The sequence below is a fragment of the Wyeomyia smithii genome, chromosome 3 (genome assembly GCF_029784165.1).
Source record: "Wyeomyia smithii strain HCP4-BCI-WySm-NY-G18 chromosome 3, ASM2978416v1, whole genome shotgun sequence".
In the NCBI taxonomy this organism is placed as follows: Eukaryota; Metazoa; Arthropoda; class Insecta; order Diptera; family Culicidae; genus Wyeomyia; species Wyeomyia smithii.
The window spans coordinates 175,164,466-175,187,819 of NC_073696.1; the positions used below are offsets into that span (position 1 = coordinate 175,164,466).

The following is a 23,354-nucleotide window of genomic DNA, read 5'->3' on the forward strand; positions in this document are numbered from 1 at the left end:
GAATACACTTTTCAGCGTTAACACTGCAAGAATCTTCCGCATGAGACTCCCCACACTTGCCACAACGTGCCTTATTGCAGCAGTAGGCGGCTGTATGGCCTAACTGCTTGCAATTCAGGCAGTTCATGACGCGGGGCACGTAGAGCCTCACAGGGAGACGAACCCGGTGGATCGAGACGTGGCTTGGTAGTGCAGACCCGGCGAACGTAACTCGAAACGAGTCTGACGGAGTGTATACTGTTTTGCCACCGATGATCGATGCTGACCGCAATTGCTTGCAGTCGAGCACCTTTACTTCGGGACACGTTTTGTTCTTAAAGCACCCTTTGGCACTTTGCAGTATACACTCGACGGACAGACTCGAATCGGTTATGACACCGTCGATCTCCACGTCTCGTGCGGGTATGTAAACGCGATACTCGCGTGTGAAGAGCTCAGAGCAAGCTATATCGTTGGCCTCTTTCAGGTTACCGACCACGACACGGAGCTTGTTAGGCCGGACCTTGGAAATTTCGGTCACGCCCTTGTACTCCTTCGTCAGGTCTTTAGAAATCTGCAAGAGGTTCAACTTTTTCGATTTCGGTCCTGCCTTTGGCCGAAAATAAACAGTATAGCTGCCCTGGGCTCCGTCTGGGTAAAGCCTGGGGCGAGGGGGGACTGAAGAATGAACAGGGGAGGGGGTAACAGAAGGGTCAGGGTCAGAGGGGTTCGGGGATGGTGGCGCGGGAGGCGAGGGATCTACATCCATTGCGCTAAGTCTAGCGCACTAGCGCTGACAAGAACACGTACCTTTTTATTTCTCCCTTCCAGTAAGGTTGGTTGTCCGATCGTTCGAAGTAGCAGCCGTTACAGCCAGCAGCACCAATACAGCAGCACCAAACAGCCACCAGCAGCGAGCCAGGTGTGAGATCACTCCACACAGCGATACAACTCGCTGACACTGATGGCTTCTTCTTTTTCCTCGTTTGTGTCTCGTCCACTGCTGTAGCACAATCCAGCCAGCAGCCAAATCGGCTTGCGCACCAGCTGGCAGTCACGATGCGAAACAGTTGCACAAAGGCACGACCTTGAACCCGGATTTATTTCACTCGACCAGGCAAACAATGCCAACACTTGTTCACACGTCTTTTGTTTTATACTCTATCGGACCGATCACCAAACACGTCCAGTACTGATGCGTGTTCGGCACAGAATGAGAGAGCTCTTCTTGATGCTAAGCTGACATGGAATGCATATCTTCATTATGCGAGTAACAAAACAAACAGCAACTACAAACGGAGAAGAGAGCTCTGAGGCTCGAAAGCACTAAAACTATTTTGTCAGCTGATTTTGTGAGACACCTGAGTTTATTGAACTACATTCACAGTAGCTCAGTTATGTGTACGAACGATAGTTGTTTGTGACATTTTTTTACAAGGTATATGAAGCCTCGTGTACAGACTAGGAAGTCGGACAGACGTGCAAATATTTTATTTATATTAAATTAAAAGTCATTTTCAATTGACAAATATCAGGTTATAGTGACGCTTTGACCCGTCGCTTTCAATTGAAAAGCTTTTGTATCATTCTAAAGTTCTTCGTGAGTCCCACAAAAATTACTCGGAAGCTCTTGCTTTTATTTTGACAACTGAAGGGCTAGAAACTGATACAAAAGCGTTTCAATTGAAAGAAAAGATTACACAGTGCAACAAAAATTGACTTTTTTTCTGCCTTGGTTTCTATATAAATTTTTTGTGTGTATTTTGATGCAAAACCTAATTTCCCCGAGTTTGATCATATTTCATCATATATTATAGGTTTTTTCGACGCCATTTTGTTTCAAAGCCAAATATCAAAATTCTTAAAGTTTGTCCACATCTAAGCATCTTCTTACTCATTTAAAAAAAAACAGGTTCTAAATCGGACAAAAACTGAGCTCAAAACGGTGATTCTACGAAACCGGGTTTGGCATGGTTTCAGTATATTTCACAAAGCAAAATAATATCGAGTATGTCTGAGCACATGAACCAATTTCGTAGAATCACCGGTTTGAGCTTAGTTTTTGTCCGATTTAAGATCTGTTTTTTTAAAGGTGGGTAAGAAGATGCTTAAAGGTGGACAAACTCTTAGAGTTTTGATATTTGGCTTTAAAACAAAATGGCGTCGAAAAAACATGAAAAATTTCCGATTTGTCAAAAATTCAAAATGGTGCCATTGTTGCCCCTTAAGTTAAAATATGTTCAAACTCGGAGAAATTTAGTTTTGCATCAAACTTCATCAAAAAATCATACATAGAAGCCAAGGCAAAAAAATTGTTGCACTGTGTTATCACCGTCACTCTCACATGACGATTCTCAATCGAAAATGACAATGAGCGCTAAGGGAGACACTTCGCGCAAATATATGGACGAGGGAAAAATAGACCAGGTTCACAATCCGAAGTGGTTACGCAGCGCCAGTGATCAAAAGCGAAAAAAAAATCCGAAATTTTGATCGGATTTTATTGGATGCCGTTGCCGTTCTAACTGCGGCTTGCGGTTTAAGAAAACTATCATCAAACGGTGCTAGTTTCAATTGAGACGCTGAAGGAAAGGAAAGAGTCTCTCTCTTCGTCACTCTCTCCGTCAATTGAAATTGTCATCAGTTTCATTTGAAAGGATCCGATGAACAACAGACGGTAAAGAGAGAAAGAAGTGATTCCATGACTGCAGCAGGAAGGAATCAAGTGGAAATAAAACTGTTCGAATCGAAGTGACAGCACGGAATAATCAATTTCATTGTTTTGTTTCGAAAATGTTGGGCCCTGGTTATCAATCCGATGATTTAAAATCGCTGCGGATTGGTAAAAAAAGTACAAATGTCTTCGATTCTTGTTGCTCGGTGCACGGTTGAAATTGAAGTGCTTGAGTTATATTAAATTTAGCCAGTCATCTCTTTCGCTGTACTAAATTCGTCGTTTCTTGATGATGATGATGATGATGGTCCCGCCACATACCCCTACAAAGTTTTGAGCTGGACGATTTATCTATAGATAATTAATGTGGTCACATTTTAATCAGTTATACAAAACAAAAAAAAACGAACTGATTTTACCTCCAGATATAAACTATTTCAAAAACTGTATACTTGATTCATAGAGCACATACAACTAGTACAGGGTTTTCATGACCTTCAGCCAGACCAACCACAACTATTTCATGATTTTCTCTAAGCATTCAAATAACAATTTTAATTTGCTAAAAGAAATCATTTATATCTGAAAACCGCGCGCGAGGCTCAAGCTTTCTTGTTTATTTTCTTATTAGGTATAATTATTTTTTACTTCAACTGATGTTGGTAGCCGGCGAGATAATGGTAGCAGTCCTATTTTGTATTTATTGTGTAGTGTAACATTAGCTTATGTGTATTTTAACAATTTTATTTATTATTAATATATTGTAGCAAGTATAAAATTTTTATGGTCAGGAAGTCATATTGCCAATACTCGAACAAGACTGGGATCATGACTTGAAAACGATTTCATCGGTTATAATCTGTCGAAGGTTTTTGGGAAACCTTCAGAACTTACTTAATTAAAGATGGACCATTTTCTTGCAATCAATGAACAAAATCCTCATAGGTCAGCAGTTTAAGAGTGTTCATAATTCTAACTTAAATTTTGTAAGTCCATCTGAAGATGAAGTCTCTCGTCGATATAATTAAATTTCTTGCCTGGAATTTTTACTTCTGAAGTAATTGGAATTAAACTAAATGTGATTCATTACCACTTTAACCGAGCATGTCCCTAAGAGCACAATGAAATTCTTAGCAAATGTTTTCAATGATTGTATCAAAATAGCATATTTTCCTAAATTATGGAAAATCTAAGAGCTTATATATTTTCTCTTCCTACTTGCAAAAGTGTAAAATTTCTTCCAATGCTTCTAACATTCAATTGATCATCTTTCCACATAAGCCAGAGCCCCCAAACCAAACAAACGGGATTATTTCAAATTGGTCTGACAAGGTCCGCCACTTGGAACTAATTTGCGATCAAAATCTTACTTTCAAAGAACACGCGCGAAGTGCATTAAATATATGAGATGTTTATTGGAAATGGTCGGGTTTCGGGTTTTCAAACCAGAAACCCGAACTCGACACGTACCCGTCGGGTTCGGGTTTGAAATTTTTTGAAAGTGCAGGATTCGGGTCGGGTACGGGTTTGAAAACTTTTGAATGTGTCTGGTTCGGGTTTGGTGTAAAAAAAAAATTCGGGTTCGGGTTCGAAAATGCCGGGTTTGGGTTTTAAAGCCCAAAACCCGACTATATCAAATAATCATATTGATAAGATAATGATGTCTAATATCATGCAAATGTAAAAATCAATACCAAATGTAAAAATCAATACCATTCGAGGCTCAAAGCTTCAGGGTAGCCTCAAATTGGTTAAAAAAATCGACCCCCAAAAAAAAATCTCGGGGTTAGGTCGGGTTTGGGTTCCACAAAAATAAAATTTTCGGGTTCAGGTTTGATCGAAAAAAAAAGTTTCGGGTTCGGGCCGGGTTCAAGCTTCAACCGAAAAGAAAATTCTAGTACGGGTTTGAAAAATGCCAAACCCGACCATCTCTAATGTTTATGTCCTATGTCCTCTCACTAACAAAAATTCCAAATATTGTTTAAAGAATATTCTTCACTGCTTCAAAAAATTCGAAATAAAATTCTCAGAAGGATTTTTGGTACACTGGAACTACCTAGTACATATTACTAGTATCGAAACATTAAAAGCTATGTCTATTAAAATTATTGCAGTTCTAAATTCTTATGATAAACTTTTTTTGGGAGATCAAATAAATCCTTGCAATTCCAATTACACTTCTCTAGTAGAGTTTTGATTAGCTTCCACATAACAAAATATGGCACAACTATAGCGAATTTTGGGAAAGTACCCTCTTTTAGTAACCAGGTGATCAAGAGTTATGTAGACACGTTTTCAGATAAATAGAAAACATAGTGTCCTGGTATCAGTTGATAAAATTTTAGCTTGAAACATACTGACTGAGTTTGGAAGCAGCTGTGACACTTTGATCTTATTTTGTTCTTAGTGAGTAAAACAATAAGTAATTTCCGCTGTTAGAAGATTGTGTTGACACAGTATCACCGGTCTTTGCATAACAGTAAGGTGAAGTAGAAATTCCATTCGGCAGGCTACAACCTAGCCTCAGCGTGCACATCATCGTAGCAAAGGAAACCCAACGTAATAGATATTCAATGATCAGGCAAAGATTACTGCACGACGTGTCCGAGCTAACGGTTTTCGTTAACTGGTTCCACGCGCAGCACTTGCAAACGAAGCAAAAACAAAATCTGCGCTGCCGGTGGCGTGGATAGTGTGGTGAATGGTGTGATGGTCGCGAGGTGACTGCGTCCTACGGAACTGCCCTGCATACGATGTAACCACCACTGACCGATAAAAACTATAATAGACGCAAATATACGAAAAACATGCTAGGCCGCGACGATTTACGATGAAGGTTCCCTAGCAGAGGAAGCGAGCGAACACATGGGTTGAGCTTGAACTTTCGCTTTCGTTCCCAGTGTACGAGTAATTGAAGTTTCCTCCGCGCGCCACATAAACTATATGAATAGAGCATGTACTACCACCGTCGTCGCGTCATCATTGTGCCGTCCGGTATCTTCGGCACAAAAGCAGGTCTTTGGAACAGCGACAACAGCCTCTTGGTATGTTTCTGACCTGTCTCTACGTAAATTGGGTAAGCAATGCGCCCTGGTGGTTCCCTGGAATAGGGAAGGTTTATATAATAAACTGTGTCTGTGGCTTATCTCGAGGCGAAGAGCACATGAAAGGCGCTTTGTACTGGAACAAACGAATAAGCGAACATTACCGGCTGCCCCGTACAGAAAATTTCCAATTCTTGACCATCTGTGTGCGCCGGTCTTAGACGGTATTGTTTTTCTAATTACAATGTTGGCATGTGGTCGGCTTCCGCAGCAGGGTTTCAAAGCAGAACTGGTCACTGGCTTCTACCTAGTTTACCTAGTTTCGCTCATATGCTGCCGGATTTTGTGGGACGTGCCGGTGAATTCTGCATTCTGCAAAGCGGCGATTCAATCCTATTCGTTTGCGGGATACGCCGCCAGTAATAGGTTGGAAAGCGGCGACCAGCAGATAAATAATGGCCAATTGGATAAACCTGTTTTGAAATCAATTGTATAATCGCCAGGTCGCTTATCCCAGTTTTATTTTCCCCGGGTTCGGATCGTTCGCTTTCTTGTCGGTAGGAAACCGCGACTAAAGGGGAGCCCAAGTGCGGTTCGGTAACTTGCCGTGTCGGAATCAATTATCGAACTGTGTGAGCCTTATAACTTAAGCATTATTTTTAATTTTGTCACGATTTGCTTCGCACAATTTGATCAGATGTGTGCACCACATGTGCCGATGACTTTTCATACTAACAGTATTTAATAATTAAAAAAAAAAAACCATTTTTCGTCAGCCATTAGTCGATTGCGTATCTGTTATGTGCCCCAATCTATAATAAAGTAGTTTTTTGTAGGTTTTGTTTGTAGTGTTATGTACTTATAATTACCGAGGAATTGTACATAAATAATTATGTTGAATATCTTTATAGGCGACATCCATAAATTACCTAACACAAATACCCAATATTTTGTCCTTCAGAGTTATTTTGTCCTTCAGAGTTTCAGAAAAACGTTAGACTATACGAATCATGAAATACTAGCTCCATATATTCGCCAATTATGATTACCGAAAACAAGTTATTCATCCTTTTTTACCCAGATAGTCTGTATTAAAGTCTTCATGAGTCCGGATTACCTCTTGGTTCTCAATGGTCAAAACCTCCTGTTAACGTTTGTTGATCGCTTTTTTTTAAGTTCCTCGACGCATTTTCACGGTCGTTCCTTTGTTTTTTTTCACATTATTGTAGTAAAGCCTCCCCAGCTGGTCTCGAGGTACGATGCTGGCCTAACAAGCCAGTCGTCGTAGGTTCGAGTCTTGACTCGGGAGAGACTGTTAGTGTCAGTAGGATCGAAGCGCTACACACGCCCATGCCTCTACTCTGCGTTGCTTAATATAAATGCTTGTTTTTGGATTAAAATGAAAGCCTACCCGGAAAGAAAGCAACGCTCCCCTGTGCAACAATTCGTAACGCTCGAGAATACGAGTGTAGTTGGTCGGAATTTGTATAGTATGAGTACAACAAAGTATGATACGATATTAGGCATAGATGGGTAAAACTTTTCAGTAGTTCATTTGGATAAAACACCGTCGAAACGCGGATTGTGGGCTCGAATGCCGTCCGGGTAAGATACATTTTTCCAAGTCTATATCACATTTTTCAGTTTGCTCATTTTCGTATTTATTTTTGTTTTGTTGATAATTGGTACTTTCGAGAAACCTCGTTCGGTAATCTCTATTTTTGAAAAGTGGGTAACCCAATAGATTCGGCAATTAGCATTTTTCTGAGGTTAAGACTCTTGCAGTCATAAACATAACCTATTCTCAATATTCGATTCCATTCTACTTAGACACTCAATAAGAAATTTATCTAGGGGTTCATGTATCGTTTAGTTTGCGAAAATGCATATGTTAATGTACACAACCTAACCGACTTGACTGAGGATTTGTTTTCTTTTTTTTTTTTTCAGATATGCTTCCAGAAGATAGAGTTGTTATTACACTAACAGGTAATTAATTTGAGATTTTTTAACATTTGCTCTAGTATATTTATTTGATGCATATTAAGCATATACCCAAATGTATAGTCAGGCTGTATAGGCTTGTATAGTCACATATTCATCATTGGTTTGTCATCATTCATCCTTTACTTGTCTCATGCATTAATCCAAGACGACATGGGATTAAAACGAATCGTCATTTGACAATGTAACTATTTGTCGTTATTTGACACCGTCGGCTTGGTTCGGCGTCTTTATTGAATGATACAAGATTAATTACCTGCGCAACTTTGGTCTCCATCATATATGGGAGCAAATATGTGCCACTTAGTCCATACTGATTCGCGGTGATGGCTTACAGGCCACAGTATAGACCTTGATTCGCGAAGTTTCACGTAGCAGCAACATAGTGCAGGCAAGTGTGGTAGGCTTTCACGTCACGTTTGATAATGACTCATAACTCAAATTCTTGCATCTGACAGTGGATGGTGTGTGTACCTGTGTAGAAGAAAGCATGATTGATTGGATTAATTTCTTCAAACGTCAACGTATCTTGCCATTCCTGTAGATGAACTCGTCGTTGACCATGTGTTGCTGCGGATGTTGATCCAAAAGGCTTTTCTTGGTTTTTTTTTGCGCAAATGCAGTGCTACGACGTGGCACTGCAATGTGATGTTGCAAATATTCCGCCCTAGAGTTGTGAAATCTATACACAGTATGCATGCGAATGAAAATGTCGTTTGAACTGAACGAAGATCGGGATGCTGTAAGAGCAAAAACCAGAGACAGAAATAGCGTTGAGTATCATTACGAGCGATATTTCACGGATCTTTTGCTACACGTTTGTGAACAAGTTAGGTCGGAAAGTAAACTACGGATCAATAAATTGTTTAGTTTGGAAAAAAAAAAATAAACCGAGAAAGTGTTCGCAGCGACATTTTCTGAGAAATCTTTAAAAGACGCCGCGACTTGGCAATAAAAAGTTTGAATATCATGCTGGTTGAAACATAATAGAGCTACAACTATCAATTTGTCAAATATTGTAAAATAAATTAACCGTTTCTATTCATTGCGCTAGGGTGTATATTTTCATGTTTATTATATAACAACTACAAAAATAAATCGGATAACTAGGTTAATAAACAAAATGAAAGTTTTCCCTCATGTTGCAATTCACCACAACTTGAACTATTATCCTCCTTGAGTTGTTTACGTTTCGAGTGTAAGTTTGTGTGAATCTTTCAACTAATAGTTTATAAAGGCACACTAAGTAAACCAGTTGGAAAAAATTCCAATTATGCGTGGAATGTTCCAGATATTATCCGCATCAAACGCGGGTTTGGCCAGCTAGTGGCGGAAGTTCGATGGTTACCGTGCAGTTGCAGTGAACTCTTCTGTAGGCAGGCGAAAACTAGTTCTGTGTTTAAATGCTATGAAATCGTTAAACAGCACAACGTCTCCGAAGCCATGGAAGAAAATAATGTTTGTGATAAAAACACTTTAATCCCATGCCATGGCGTGTTCTTCATGCCGCAGCGTTCAGGAACGGTGGTAAAGGTTTTTTGTTAATTATTTTCAGCGTTTCTCAGCGCTAAGAAATATCTCTGCTGTGCATACTGGTGAAAGGTGGCAAATGTGCAAAATTAGCCTTTCGAAAGGACGATGTTTCCAGTGCGTTGTTAAAAGCTTAAATTGCCGTACATCGGTTCGATGATTTTGTTTACTTACTTGATAATCGAAAATGACATCGTTGATGCTTCGTAGGTGGTCCGGAGTAAAGTTCGAGTAATCTGAAACGTTCTTACTGTTAGATCCCGACTTGTGGTTAAGCAGTCGACTGTTAATTTTTAATTTACCACTTACTGAATGCGCCTTTTGATTTGATGTGCACTTTCACAGAAGGTTTACCGGTGCGGCTATAAAACATGTGATGTTGATTCACTGAAAATATTGAGATCATGGTGGATCTCATAGCTTACGTTAGGAAAATGCAAGGTTGATTCTATCTTACGTACAAATGATCAGATGTCGAAAACATTGATGATGATGATGGTTCCACCTAATACCCCACCCTACATCAGTTTGAGCTGGTTGATTAATCTATGTAATCAGTTGGCAAACCAATTACGGATTAAAACAGACAGGTTATTTAAACAGGCATAAGTAACCCTTAAAAAGTATTCCAATTATTTGAAAATAAATAATGAACTTTCCAATAACATCATTATTTCAAGGCTCATCCAGAACGTTTTCAACCCGAAAATGGACTTGGTTAGGAATTGAACCTAACATTCAGGAGTGTTAATTGATCAGAATTGGTTCTGGATAACGATCCAGAACTACGAGAGCGATCGTATATGATAGGGTAACGACCTCAGAATTCGCCCACTTCATCCGAGTACCCAAAATTCGCCCACCTATTTTTTATTGTTCGCAATATAGCGTCAACTCTTAGAACCGTGTTTAAACATAAAAAAGAAATAGCTGAGATTGAAAATAAATTATTATTTGGCATAATTCAATAACAAACCCCGAAAACAATTAGTTGATTGGTGAGTGGGCGGATTGTGGGGTCAGGGCGAAGTGTGGGGTCCTTACCCTACCATAATTCACGATATCGATCGTAGAGATCCAAAGGCAAATACAAATTTTTTCATTTTTTTTTTCTCCCAACCCTTTTTCCTAAATCGTAAAAATAATAAATAAATATAATCAAAATACAACGAATACACTATTACAAACTAAAAAGCAACTTGGCAACCCGGGAAACTTGTTTCAATTTCCGGGGTTAAATCCTGATATACCAAATATCCAGATTATCTCTGTTAGTCTACTTGCGCGTGGCTCTTACATGTGTCGATTCTACTAATTTTGCTCTGTTACTTAACGTTATTAGTCACACACTTCAAATTTACTGCCAAGTCTTGGTAATTTATCGCTGAAAACGGCACCACTGAGGGCTCGGGTAAAAAAGATAGCTGTCACATTTTTTCGTAAATCTCGGTTCACTTAACCGAAATTTTGGGTTGAAACATACGAAACCTCGGTAGTGATAGCGCGGTAATATTTTGTGCCGGAACTTTAGTTGGGTTGAAGCGAGATTTACGAAAATTATGACAGATGAAAACGGCAACTGGGCTTGGTCACTATTTTGAGGTTGGTCACTGAAATGACCCTATTTACGACGCAATTTAACTGAAGTTACCTTTTCTTTCATTTAGTCACTATTTTCAATTGTTTTGAACGTAAAGTTAATGCTCACGAAATAACAAGTAGGATGCTCAGGTGGACCTCATCTAAGGAATAGTCGTACACGATAGTCAAACGGGACCGCGCTTTGGAGACTTGGATGATAAATGAAAGCGGGGAAGGAAGTGTCCCCGAATCGGAATCTTTTTTTATTTTCATTGTTCATATTAAAACTGATTTTATTCTGAAAAATTATGTATGAATGAATGATTGTAATGAATGATTTAATGTTTTAAAATATGTAAGTCCTATTGAAGGTGGAATGGATATGTGCTTCACGGTAGTTTATTGGAGATTGATTTTCTTTATGTTTTACGCAGTTAAAAATTATTTATTTTCATGTTAGAAATTTCATTATACTAGAATGTCAAGAATATGATTTTTACATCAAGTGTTAAAACCTTTATTTCGTTCACTCTTCTAATAATTATTTACTTATTTGGTCACTTTTTTCCGATTTTTATTACTAATTGGTTGCGTTTTGCATTAACTCAGACACTTAAATCACTATTTTTGACATCATTGACTAATTTAAGAGTTTTTTTTCAAGCTTCTTGTGGTTAAAAATGATATGTTATACTTTGTAAGCATTTGAAAACGGTTTTGGGAAACGGGAATCGGTTTCAGTCATCCGAAATCTGTTTATCAGTCCAACTTTTTCAATATAATATACATGGTTTGTAGGAATCGATTTCAATCATTCGAAATCTGTTTATCAGTCCAACTTTTTCAATCTAATGTACATGCTTTGTAGGTATCTGGTACTAAATCAGATTTCAGCGAAAAAATGCATGGATCATAGAAGTCTACCACTAAGAAAAACTCAGTGTGCTACCCTTCTGAGCAAACATCACTTTTATTCCTTAAAAAAGGCAGAATTTATCTTTTGGATCGCAATTTGTTTGATTGCGTACGGTTATCTTCACAACTATGACCATCAGTTTTCTGCTTATTCGTTTAATCTGCCAAATGTTGGCCATTGGTAAGTTTCTACATGTGTTCACAGTTTTTGAGCAGCGTTCGATCGGAAAACGTAGATCATATGGCAGAATGACGCCACTACGGAGAACGGATGGCCGAGGAAGAAGGAAACACTTACCATTTGTTCCGTGGGGCTGTTTGCTGCGATGATGAATCGTTTTCCCATGACCGATGTTGAATCAAAATGATACCTTGGTTGGAGTAACCAAAATTGGCCTTAGAACACTGAACTTTGGCAGACTTACCAAGAGGTTTCGACTTGTGTGCAGACAATTGAGCATGTGTTGATAGCTGTCGAAATTACTGTGCAAGAATGAAAACCGGGAGCATAAATGCTCATATAGACATTTCCAACTGTCGGGAAGATGGGCAAAGAAGTGGTAGCAAGGAGCCGCACCGGAAGGCACAGGTACACCGTCATAATAACAGTGCAGCCTTGCGGAGGGTAATTTTGCGGATCAGCGGTAAGAGAACATTTGATAGACAAATAAGCACGGCTTCAATTATAAATCTTGGCATTAGAGTACAAGTTTTTGCTTTAGTCTGAAAAAGAGCACAATCCTACTTGTGCAGGTGCGCCAGGCCTATAAGCGGCATTCTTGGTTTCTGTACTTTCTCTATCCTTTCTTGGGATCCGTAAGACAACTACTGATTCATTTTACAAATTATGAATAACTGAACAGAAACCATAAGGAAAGTACCGGTGTCACAGAATTGAAAGGCTCGTTTCCTTTCTGATTTTTCAGGGAGGTTTCGCAGCCTTCATCCATTTTGTCCCGCTCGGCACTTCACGAGTGATTATATTATTATTGGGGCTTTCTGTGTACATGCTGAATTGAATATTAGCTTGGGGGCCATCCACATACCACATGGACAGATTTTAAACGATTTTGATTAACAAAAGTTGGTTAGAAATTTTTAAAACATTTTTTCTCGATGAAATTTTTTTCGCAATATTGTACTCGCAACATAAACATGCCAAATTAGATTGCCTTTGATTACACAGTGTAACGAAAACTGACTTTTTTCTGCCTTGGCTTCTATATATAATTTTTTGTGTATTTTTATGCAAAACTAAATTTCCCGAGTTTGAACATATTTTAACTTAAAGGGCAACAATGGCGTCATTTTGAATTTTTGAGAAACCGGTAATTTTTGATGTTTTTTCGACACCATTTTGTTTTAAGACCAAATATCAAAATTCTAAGAGTTTGTCCACATATTAGTATCTTTTTACCTATCTTTTGAAAAAAAAAAAAACAGATCTTAAATCGGACAAAAACTGAGCTCAAAACGGTGATTCCACGAAACCGGTTTTGCCATAGTTTTAGTGTATTTCACAAAGCAAAATAATATCGATTATTTCTGAGCACGAATGGTAATTCGCTGATATCTTAAAGTGGTAGTCAAATTATACCTTATTTTGAGTAAAAAAGTCTCAGAAATCGAATGGTAGGTGTCTGATCTACGTAAAATGTCAGCAGATAAACCTATTTTTGTATTGTAGGGGAATTGGGGCAAAATCGACATTCAGCACCTTAGACGGTATCGATTAACTTACAATAAACTCAAATTACACTGAAATCACATAATCAATAGCCTAAGCTCACTTCTGATAGTTAAAATTATTGCTTGCTATATCTTCTCGTTTTACTTTTTTGTGTAAACAATACCAATATCATCCTTATAGTTGAATATCAGGGAGTATTCGAATATTTTTCTTCTTGAATTCGAAAATAGCGTTGAACGCCCGTTGTCATGTTCTGAACATAGTTCTCTTTCTAGAAATATTGACATCATTTAACCATTTTACTCAGTTATACAAAGCTTGACAGAAAGTAGAAATCGCGGAATTGATTTCAAAACAACGTTTCAATATTACGTCCAAGCCTTCTTCTGTATTCTAGTAACCTTTAAACTTTCCAGAAAATGTAATCCGCCATGTACGATTTAAAAATTTGCGCCGGACATGAATATTTGGATTCTGGACGTCATTTTGATATCGAAAATATACATATTGCAGAGCATATATTCGTTTTTCACAAAATTATGAAACCGGAAATCGCCATATTGAATTTAAAAAATGTCGTTGGACTTTTATTTCTGGTTTCTAAAGGTCATTCTGGTTCCGAAAATACCAATGTTTGGAGGTTTGTAAACGTTTTCTACAGTTGTATACAGCTTCCCAGAAACCAAAAGTCGGAATCTTTGTTTTAGAAAAACATCGGACATCATATTCCGGTTCCTAGACATCAACTTCTGGCCATGACTGACCGAGGGCATGAAAGTTATCGTATCTTTTCAAAAAGTTCCCATAGGGTACTAAAAGACCTGACTTTCTTATAAATTAAGACCCCCTCCCTCTTTGATAGCTGCCCCTTTCTCTTTTCGACATTATGTTCCGGTCTCTGGAAATCAATTTCCGATTTCCAGACTTGACCAAAGGCCTAAAAACTATCGTAGTCATTCTGAAAGTTCCCATAATGCATGAAAAACTTGATTTTCTGACCAATTAGGACCCCCTTCTCCTTTGAGGGTTGCTCCTTCCACTTCCCAATATTTCTATGATCACTTCCTCTGTACAAAAAACACGTATGCCAAGTTTGGTTGACATCGGTACAGTCATTCGAGAGTTATACATACATACATACAAAACTTTGTTTTAAATAAATAGCTGGATTTTAGAAGCTTTTATCTTATTTGATCGATGCTTTTAACCAAATTTTAATTCGGTAATAGTTGAGCTTCAGCATCTTTACCGAACATATTTTTTATCCAAAACGCTAGATTGGACTCTCCGTTATCAAATTATGTAAGAAATATGTCAAGAAATCGTTCCGAAAGCCGATTTTCGGCTGCAAACAGACGTCACTACATTTAATTAGTTAATTAATTCCATGGAAGTCGGTAACCCAAGTTTCAAAGTATCGTCAGACACCGATAACCGGTTCTTAAGAGTCATTTTTGCTCCGAAAATACCAACATTGGGGGGCTTGTGAGCATTTTCCACAGTTTTGAATGGCTTCCCAGAAACCGGAAGTCGCCATCTTGGATTGGAAATGACATCGAACATAATGTTTCGGTCTCTGGACATCAGCTTCCGGCCTCCAAATATGACCAAGAACCCAAAAATCATCAAATTTAAATGGGAGGTTTCCATTATGTATGAAAATTTATTACTTTTGAACCCCTCCTTCTTTAAGGGTGACCCCTCCCCCTATCCAATGTTTCTCTGACCACTTCCTTTGTACAAAAAACACGTATGCCAAGATTGGTTGAAATCGGTTCAGGCCTTTGAGAGTTATGTTGGAACATACATACTTACATACATACATACAAAACTTCTCTTTTATATAACTAGAAGAAGATCTATCTTCTTCTATCTTCTATCTTCTATACCTATAAAAACGCAGTCCGGTATGTCTGTCTGTCTGATCCATATAGGCTCGGAAACTACCGAACCGATCGACGTGAAAATTTGTATGTAGGGGTTTTAGGGGCCGAGAAAGGTTCCTATGATGGTTTGAGACCCCTCGCTCTTCTGGAAGTGAGGGGTCCCATACAAACGAAACACAAATTTCTGCACATCTCAAAAACTAAATAAGCAAATGGAACCAAATTTGGCATGGAGATGTTTTTAGGAGTAAAAAATATGTCATATTGGTTCGACACCCCTCCCTCTTCTGAAAGGGAGGGGTTCCATACAAATGAAACACAAATTTCTGCACATCTCGAGAACTAACCAAGTAAATAGAACCAAATTTGGTAGGTAGATGTTTTTGGGGGTAACAAATATATCCATAATGGTTTGGCACCCCTCCCTCTTCTACAAAGGAGGGGTCCCACACAAATGAAACACGAATTTCGCACAGCTCGAGAACCAATCAACCTAATACAACCAAATTTGGTATGTGAATGTTTTTAGAGGTAACAAATATGTCCATAATGGTTCGACTCCCCTCCCTCTTCTGTGAGGGAGGGGTTCCATACAAATGAACGACTTGTCCCCTAATGCCAAATCCAAGATGGCTACTTCCGGTTTCTGAAAAACAGCGGCAAATGGTCAAATACCACCCAATGTGGGTATTTCCGGAATTATTATGACGCACTGAAGCCACAAATCGACCTCAAACAACATTTTGAATTGTAAGATGGCGACTTCCGGTGTCTGGAAAACAGCCGAAAATGACCAAATAACACCCAATATGAGTGTTTCTTTAACCAGAATGACGCTCGGGGGCCAAATACTGTCCCCTAATGCTATTTTTGAAATCCAAGATGGCGACTTCCGGTTTCTGAAAAACTGCGGCAAATGACCAGATACCACCCAATATGGGTATTTCCGGAATTGTTATGATGCACTGAAGCCACAAATCGACCTATCGACCTCAGACAACATTTTGAATTGTAAGATGGCGACTTTCGGTGTTTGGAAATCAGCCGAAAATGACTAAATACCACCCAATATGAGTGTTTCTTAAACCAGGTTGACGCTCAGAGGCCAAAAATTGTCTCCAAATGCCATTTTGAAATCCAAGATGGCGACTTCCGGTTTCCGAAAAACAGCGGCAAACGACTAAATACCACCCAATAGGGATATTTCCGGGATTGTTATGATGCACTGAAGCCACAAATCGACCTCAGACAACATTTTGAATTGTAAGATGGCGACTTCCGGTGTCTGGAAAACAACCGAAAATGACCAAATACCACCCAATATGAATGTTTCTTTAACCAGGTTGACGCTCAGAGGCCAAAAATTGTCTCCAAATGCCATTTCATTTTGAAATTCAAGATGGTGACTTCCGGTTTCTGAAAAACAGCAGCAAATGAAATACCCAATATGGGTATTTTCGGGATTGTTATGATGCACTGAAGCCACAAATCGACCTCAGACAACATTTTGAATTGTAAGATGGCGACTTCCGGTGTCTGGAAAACAGCCAAAAATGACCAAATACCACCCAATATGAGTATCACCGGAACCAGAATGATGCAAGGAGCTACAAATTGACCTCAGACACCATTTTGAATTGTAAAATGGCAACTTCTGAGAAACAGCCGAAAATAACCGAATACTACTACATATGGATATTTCCGTAATCGAAATGATGTATAGAAGCCAAGCATTGACCCTGGACACCATTTTGAATTCGAAGATGACCACTTTCAGTTTCTGGAAAGCAACGAAAATAACTGAAATGCATTCAATATATTTCCGGAATAGAGGTGATGTACAAAATCCAAAAGTCGAGGATGTTGTCGTTCCGATAAAATCAATAATTTCAAACGATATAAACAAATCGCAAGGAATCAATGAATTTGAAATGTTTAAAATTATTAAACTAAACATTAAAATAGGCGGGTCGAAGTTTGCCGGGTCAGCTACAGTTGGGACTGTAGCAATTAAGCTGTGGGCTAGATTGGGTGTTTATGTCAATAACTTTCACTAATCATTGGCTGTTATCCAGAAACCAGAAATCGCCATCTTGGATTTGGCCTCTAGAGTCAATCTCCGACTTTTGGGTATAGTTTTGGTTTCAAAAACAATCAATAAATAGCACCCAAGTATTCGGCTGTATTTAAAGAATTAAATAATAGTCGGTTTAACAAATAAAGGTCGACAATATTCATATACTCCCCCCCCCCTCTTCATTTACCTTAACTACGCCTCTGAGATATAGCAAAGTCCGGCAATGGACTAGTTTTCGGAAGTCGTTAGAGGTGTCGTTAGGGTTTTGGTTCAATATTCCGGGAATATATGGAATCGGAACAGATTCGCATGTGCCTATGACCTACACGATTAATATGACCACTCGAGTTATTACAGGTACAGTACTGTGCAATTCATTACTTTGATTATTGCGGTCTTATATCCGGAACTCATCGGTAACATAACCTTTCTTTCAATGGTCTTTGGGCTTAACAAAAGACGAAATAGTTGAAAAATATATTTTAGAGACACCGTTCGTTTTTCGCATGTGTTCCAAAATCGAGCCGCGCCAAAATCGAACGAGGTTTTTTTTGAATATTTAGAATAGGTTATGTTTCTATTTAATTTTACTACAAAAATTTTGTTGTAGAATTAAATGGAAACATAACCTATTCTCAATATTCAATTCCATTCTACTAAGACGCTTAAAAAAGAAATTTGTTTGTTTTTTTTCGCAAACGGGAATGTTTTATTCTCCACAAAATCGATGTTTTGGATGCTAAAAATAGTATTTTTTTGGAGAAGCAAAACATTGTTCATTAAAAACATTGTTCCAGGAATTTGTTGTTCAAACTAGAATCGTTGGCTCGTACTGTTCTGATAGTTTAACTCAGACTTCGCAGCCAACTATTAACTGTACAGAACAATTGCGTGGATAGCACAAAGGTATGTAACTCCTTAACACAATTTTTGTCTGCAGCTTAAGTTTGACCATAATGATCTTATAAAACTAAAATGATTACTTTTCCGCAGGATAGAGTAGTCAGGTTTTTGAAAGAGCCGTAAAGATATCAGAAGGCTGTCACGCTTTCGAAAAGTACAATAAGTCAATAGACTGTCACGCATTTTTAAATTAACATTAAAACTAGCAGAACGATTCTGCGTTCTCGATGAGGCAAAGGAAAAGTGAGAAAATGCACAGTAGCTTCTGTAGAACCTAAGTTAGAGTGTATTCCATCAAATAACATCCCGTAGATTGCGAAGATGATGATAAACTGACGTGCCTCCTCCCTCCAATGGTTCGACGGAGGAGAGCAGTTTGAAGCTGGACGTAAAGGTAATTCTGCAAAGCAGTTTGAGAGTGGGTTGAATGGTCGGATTGTCGATTGTTGGTGCAAATTATGCAACTAGGTAAAGAAACATCGAGTGTTGAGGTAAACACTAGGCACAGTTTTAAAATGCAAAGATTGCAACCTTTACCCTACATCTCATCCGAATGTTGCTTAACAAGACACCGGTGGCAAGTGGAGATCATTTGTCTGCACTGTAAATTGAATCTTTGTTTTGTTTGCCATGAATATTTTGCCCGCAAACAGCTCCGTAGAAACATCCCAGAGGGTACGATTAACGAGAATGCACTGAGACTAAGCAAAAAAAAGTTTCTCGTGCACTGCGGTGGTAGATGTTCCTGCATATGATATTGGCAGTAGAGTTAGTTTACTGTATTTGTTCATTCGTATGATGATTGATACGTAAATTGAATGCTTTTACCGGCAGCACCAACACGCGACAACGTTTTTTTCTCGCCAGTCACATTCGATTCTTAAGGTTTGGATAATGCAACCGGGATGCTTCAGAAGTGAGCAGCTCGTCAACTAGGTAATCAATTTAAAACTCATGAATAATATCAGTGATCAGAAGGCAAACGTGTCAAATGCGTTGTATTTTGGCTTCTAATGCTGGCGAGGCGTACTGTACACATACTGATTCTCAAAGATGATGGGCTCGTTTTTCTCACGAAAAATTTTGAGAAACAACTTTTAATAATAATAGAAGGTCAAAAACAGAACTAACGCTACTTGATAAAACACACGCGACAAGTTTAAGATGAACACATCAAAGTTTGGAGATTACAAGACTCTGGATACCCGTAAATAGTCACCCATTGGTACACGAGGTATGATGCTGGTCTAACAAGTCAGTCATCATTTGTTCAAATCCCGCCTTGGCAGAGACTGTCATGGTCAGTAGAGTTGTAGTCCCGTAGCTATTCTGTACACATTCGAATAGTTTACTGTGAAGCTTGCGGGAAAATAACTGAATAGTATAAACCACCTCTTAATTTTGGGTTAGAAAAATATGAAGAATGCTTATTCGTTACAGAGACTGTAAGAGCAAATGATTAAAAATTCCTAAAAATTTAATCAGCGATTACTAATTCTTTTGATTCGAATGATGCTCGTGTATTTGACTCAGTAAACTGAATGTTTTTTTTTTTTTTTATTCAAGAGTAATTTAGCGAAAGGGCGTATGCTTCAGATCATTTGGCATGGAGTTGCTCGTCAACCACAAAGACGACAAGGTGCTCGCCGTTGGTGTCAATGTCATACCGAAATGAAGAGTTTCTATAGGCTCTGAAAGAGATCCTCCCATTCTGGCGTAACATGCACTCTGTTGTACTCATTTTCTCTATTGTTCGTGCATGGTACAGAGATTGTTAAAGTGCTCAGCGTTGTTGTCATTACCCAGTCAAACCTTTCCTAGCCGGTTTGACTCCTAACTTACTGAGTAGTGTCTGAAGTTTATAGTGAATTAGATATCTAAAGTTTATTGCTTGGATTTTCGGCTCATCAGTCTTTAAGCTGAACTAAACGAAGTACTGCTTCTTTTCCTTCAACGTTTCGACAATATATTTTGTCTTTATCAAGAAGTTAAAGCTTTTCGTTTTGTTTTCATTTGTAACTTACCTCAACAAAACGAAAAGCTTTAACTTCTTGATAAAGACAAAATATATTGTCGAAACGTTGAAGGAAAAGAAGCAGTACTTCGTTTAGTTCAGCTTCAAGACTGATGAGCCGAAAATCCAAGCAATAATAGATACACGTCACAGTCGATAGCGTTCACATTATCTAAAGTTTATTTACATACTTTGCAGCAACGTTTAACGATGTTTATTTTTTCAGAATAACAATTAATATTGAAAGTATGGTTCACTGAAAAAGAAATAATAATAAAAATTCAATGTCCTAGAAAGGATATTTCAGAAAATACTAAATCAGGATTTATCGTAAATCGATCAGCTCACGATCTCTGTCCGTCTGCCGTTTCAACAAGGCAACCACAGCACTACGTTTTTGTTCGAATCCATTTTTACGGACAGCACTCGATTACCGAAGTAACACATAAAATCACTGACAGCTGAGACACAATGTAAACAAAGCAACCAGGGGTCGTCCGAGGCAGTTTCGTGTGCGACAATGAGTGTTGAATAGATATAACATTTAAACTGCCGGACGATGATATGAACGGATTAGAATGCAGCGAAGAAATGATAAGAAGACCTAAACATAAAAATCTTATATTTTATTAGCTTCTACGCAATTAAAATGAAAAAGACATCAAATTCTACTTCTACCTAAAGTCGTGCAATTTTTCAATTGTTTACATTGCCAAGGCTGCTCCATGTTTAGGGTATTCATTATGCTGAACGGGGGCGTGAAACGTGGAAGCCCAAGGTGGTCACGCTAACGATGATTCGGTTCCATTCAGTTCTCGAGACGATCCTGCGTTTGTAACATTTTATAGAGTTACTGTAGAAACAACACACTAGAAATGAGGTCACTAACTGTGATGCACCAGCCATACCATATAGCACCTCAATGCATCATGGGTACCGCAATAGACGATTTGTGCGCGATTATTTTTATCCGGTGGGGATAATCTTTTCTTTTTAGCCCGATACTAACGGATTGCTATTGCTACTCGCAAGTGTGAAAAGTTCTGTTTCACGATGCGTTCTGATCAATTGCAGTTCATTAAATCATTATACATCAAACAGCTTCAACAGATGAACCGTTCCAGCTGCGACTGGTAGTCAGTCCACAGGAAGCAATGCATCAGCACAGTGCGTGAAGTATCGATAACATAAATTGTGCAAATGTTTTGCGGAATAGAAGTAAAAAAAACAAGGGGGAAGCATATCATGAGAATGCAACCGAACAGCGTTGCGTGATGTACGAGTGTAACGGTAATACGAAAGGAAAATCTTTTATTTATGTCTGTCGGCTCGTTGAGGAAGATGCAGTCAGCCAGCAGCACTATGAGCTTGAGGAGCATTACCTTTTCGCGCACAGCGAAAGTTATTCTCAGCGTAGCAGGACAAACAACAGGAATTGTTTCAGCTAAATTGTTTCCAAATAGCAACATTGTCTGTTAGGTATGCACAGTACATTAAACAGAATTAAATTTTCCAATATCACGAACCTAAAATCGAATTGTTAGAATCAAAATCAAACCAACTTTCAAACTGTTTTCTCTACACAGTGCATAGTGCAGCGACGCAATCGGTCTAGTTGCAACGTTGCACAGTGGGGAATCGCTGGCCATCAGCCAAAATAATTTTTTTTCGTTAGCTGGTTCATAATATTTTTCCTTTATTGATATATCATTCAAGTGTCTAAATCCAAAATTTGGGCGCAATACCATGAAATCTGAATTTTTTATGACTTTTCAAAGCTTGGCGAACTGACGTTTTCTGTCTTTTTTATGAGAAAAAGGACATTACTTTGAAACGCCCTGTAGCTTCAATGATAGCTTGGATTTTTTTGACGTCAAAGGAAAAGTTGTTCTAAATATTATGCAAAACTAATACTTTTCATCAGATATTGTAAAATTTGGTTATAGTAGGCCTGACACTTAAAAAAATTAAAAAAAAACGTGATTTTTTGTAGAAAAGTAGCTTGAAAGTTTAGTTGCCGCAGTTTGCCACGGTTGTGACTACATTCAAAATTTGGGTAAAAACGTAAGCTTTCAAATGCATACTGTCCGCTGTAGCGCAAAGCTGCGCGAATTGTCACTTTAGTGAAAAAAGCGATAGCAGATTTTTTAAGTTTTTATTTTTGAAGTTGAAATTTCATCCAGGATTAATTTTAATCATAACCATTATGCCCCATTAATGAAAATTTATGATATCGTACTCAATCCGTAAGGATAAAATGTAAATTTGGGCAAAAGTCACAAAATTCATCAATGAAAAGTTATAAAACAAGTGTTAAACAAGAAAACAGTAAACAAATCTTTATGAAATTTTAATTATGTCAAACTTTATCACTTTCTGCCAATTTAAAGCAATATTAAAAACATTCAGCCCTTTTCAATTTATGATCATGAAATTCGCTAAACTGATTGAAGTGTCAAATACTAGCAGCAAATTCATACCATCAAACTCCGGCTAACAATAGCCCGTTTGAAGATAGCTTTTGCTTCGCACTCGTTTGCATACCAAAGTAAAGCACACATTTTGCTTTATGAGAAAAAAACAAAGAACAGCCGTCGCCCTCCGCATCTTTTCGTATTCATTTAGGACGTTGAGTCATTCCAGTGTCTTGGTTTTCAAATTCATAAATCCGTTGAATTTTATTATGGAGCCTTCAACTTCAGCGGCACCATCTAATTCAATGTCTAGTTAGTTGTCAGTTCATGGTGTTATACATGTATTTCAATGTCCTTTTTCAACCATAGAAACCGGATTAGGAAGATAACATATATATGAAACATTGAAATATCGAAAATCACTAGAAGAAATGAAAATTGCAGGGAAAGACATTTTCCCTGCTGATAAGTATAATGAACTTCAAATTTTCTGGACACAACTCAACACAAGATTCAAGCGATCACTGCGGAAGATGATGATGGTGATGATGACTTTTCCAATTTGTAATTAGTTTGTATTACTTATGTTGTTTTAGGTTATTTAAAAAAATATATAGATTCAGGCAAAATTTGTTTAGTTAGA

General features: G+C 38.2%; 1 protein-coding gene across 3 annotated transcripts in view; it reads left to right on the forward strand.

Moving 5' to 3' along the window:
• LOC129732686 (serine proteinase stubble) overlaps positions 1-23,354 on the forward strand; it is a 285,885-nt gene that overhangs the window by 45,470 nt on the left and 217,061 nt on the right. For all 3 annotated transcript variants that reach the window (XM_055693785.1, XM_055693783.1, XM_055693784.1), the window contains one exon: positions 7,648-7,686. The gene's annotated coding sequence lies outside the window, so the exon portion shown is untranslated. The remainder of the gene's footprint in view (positions 1-7,647; positions 7,687-23,354) is intronic.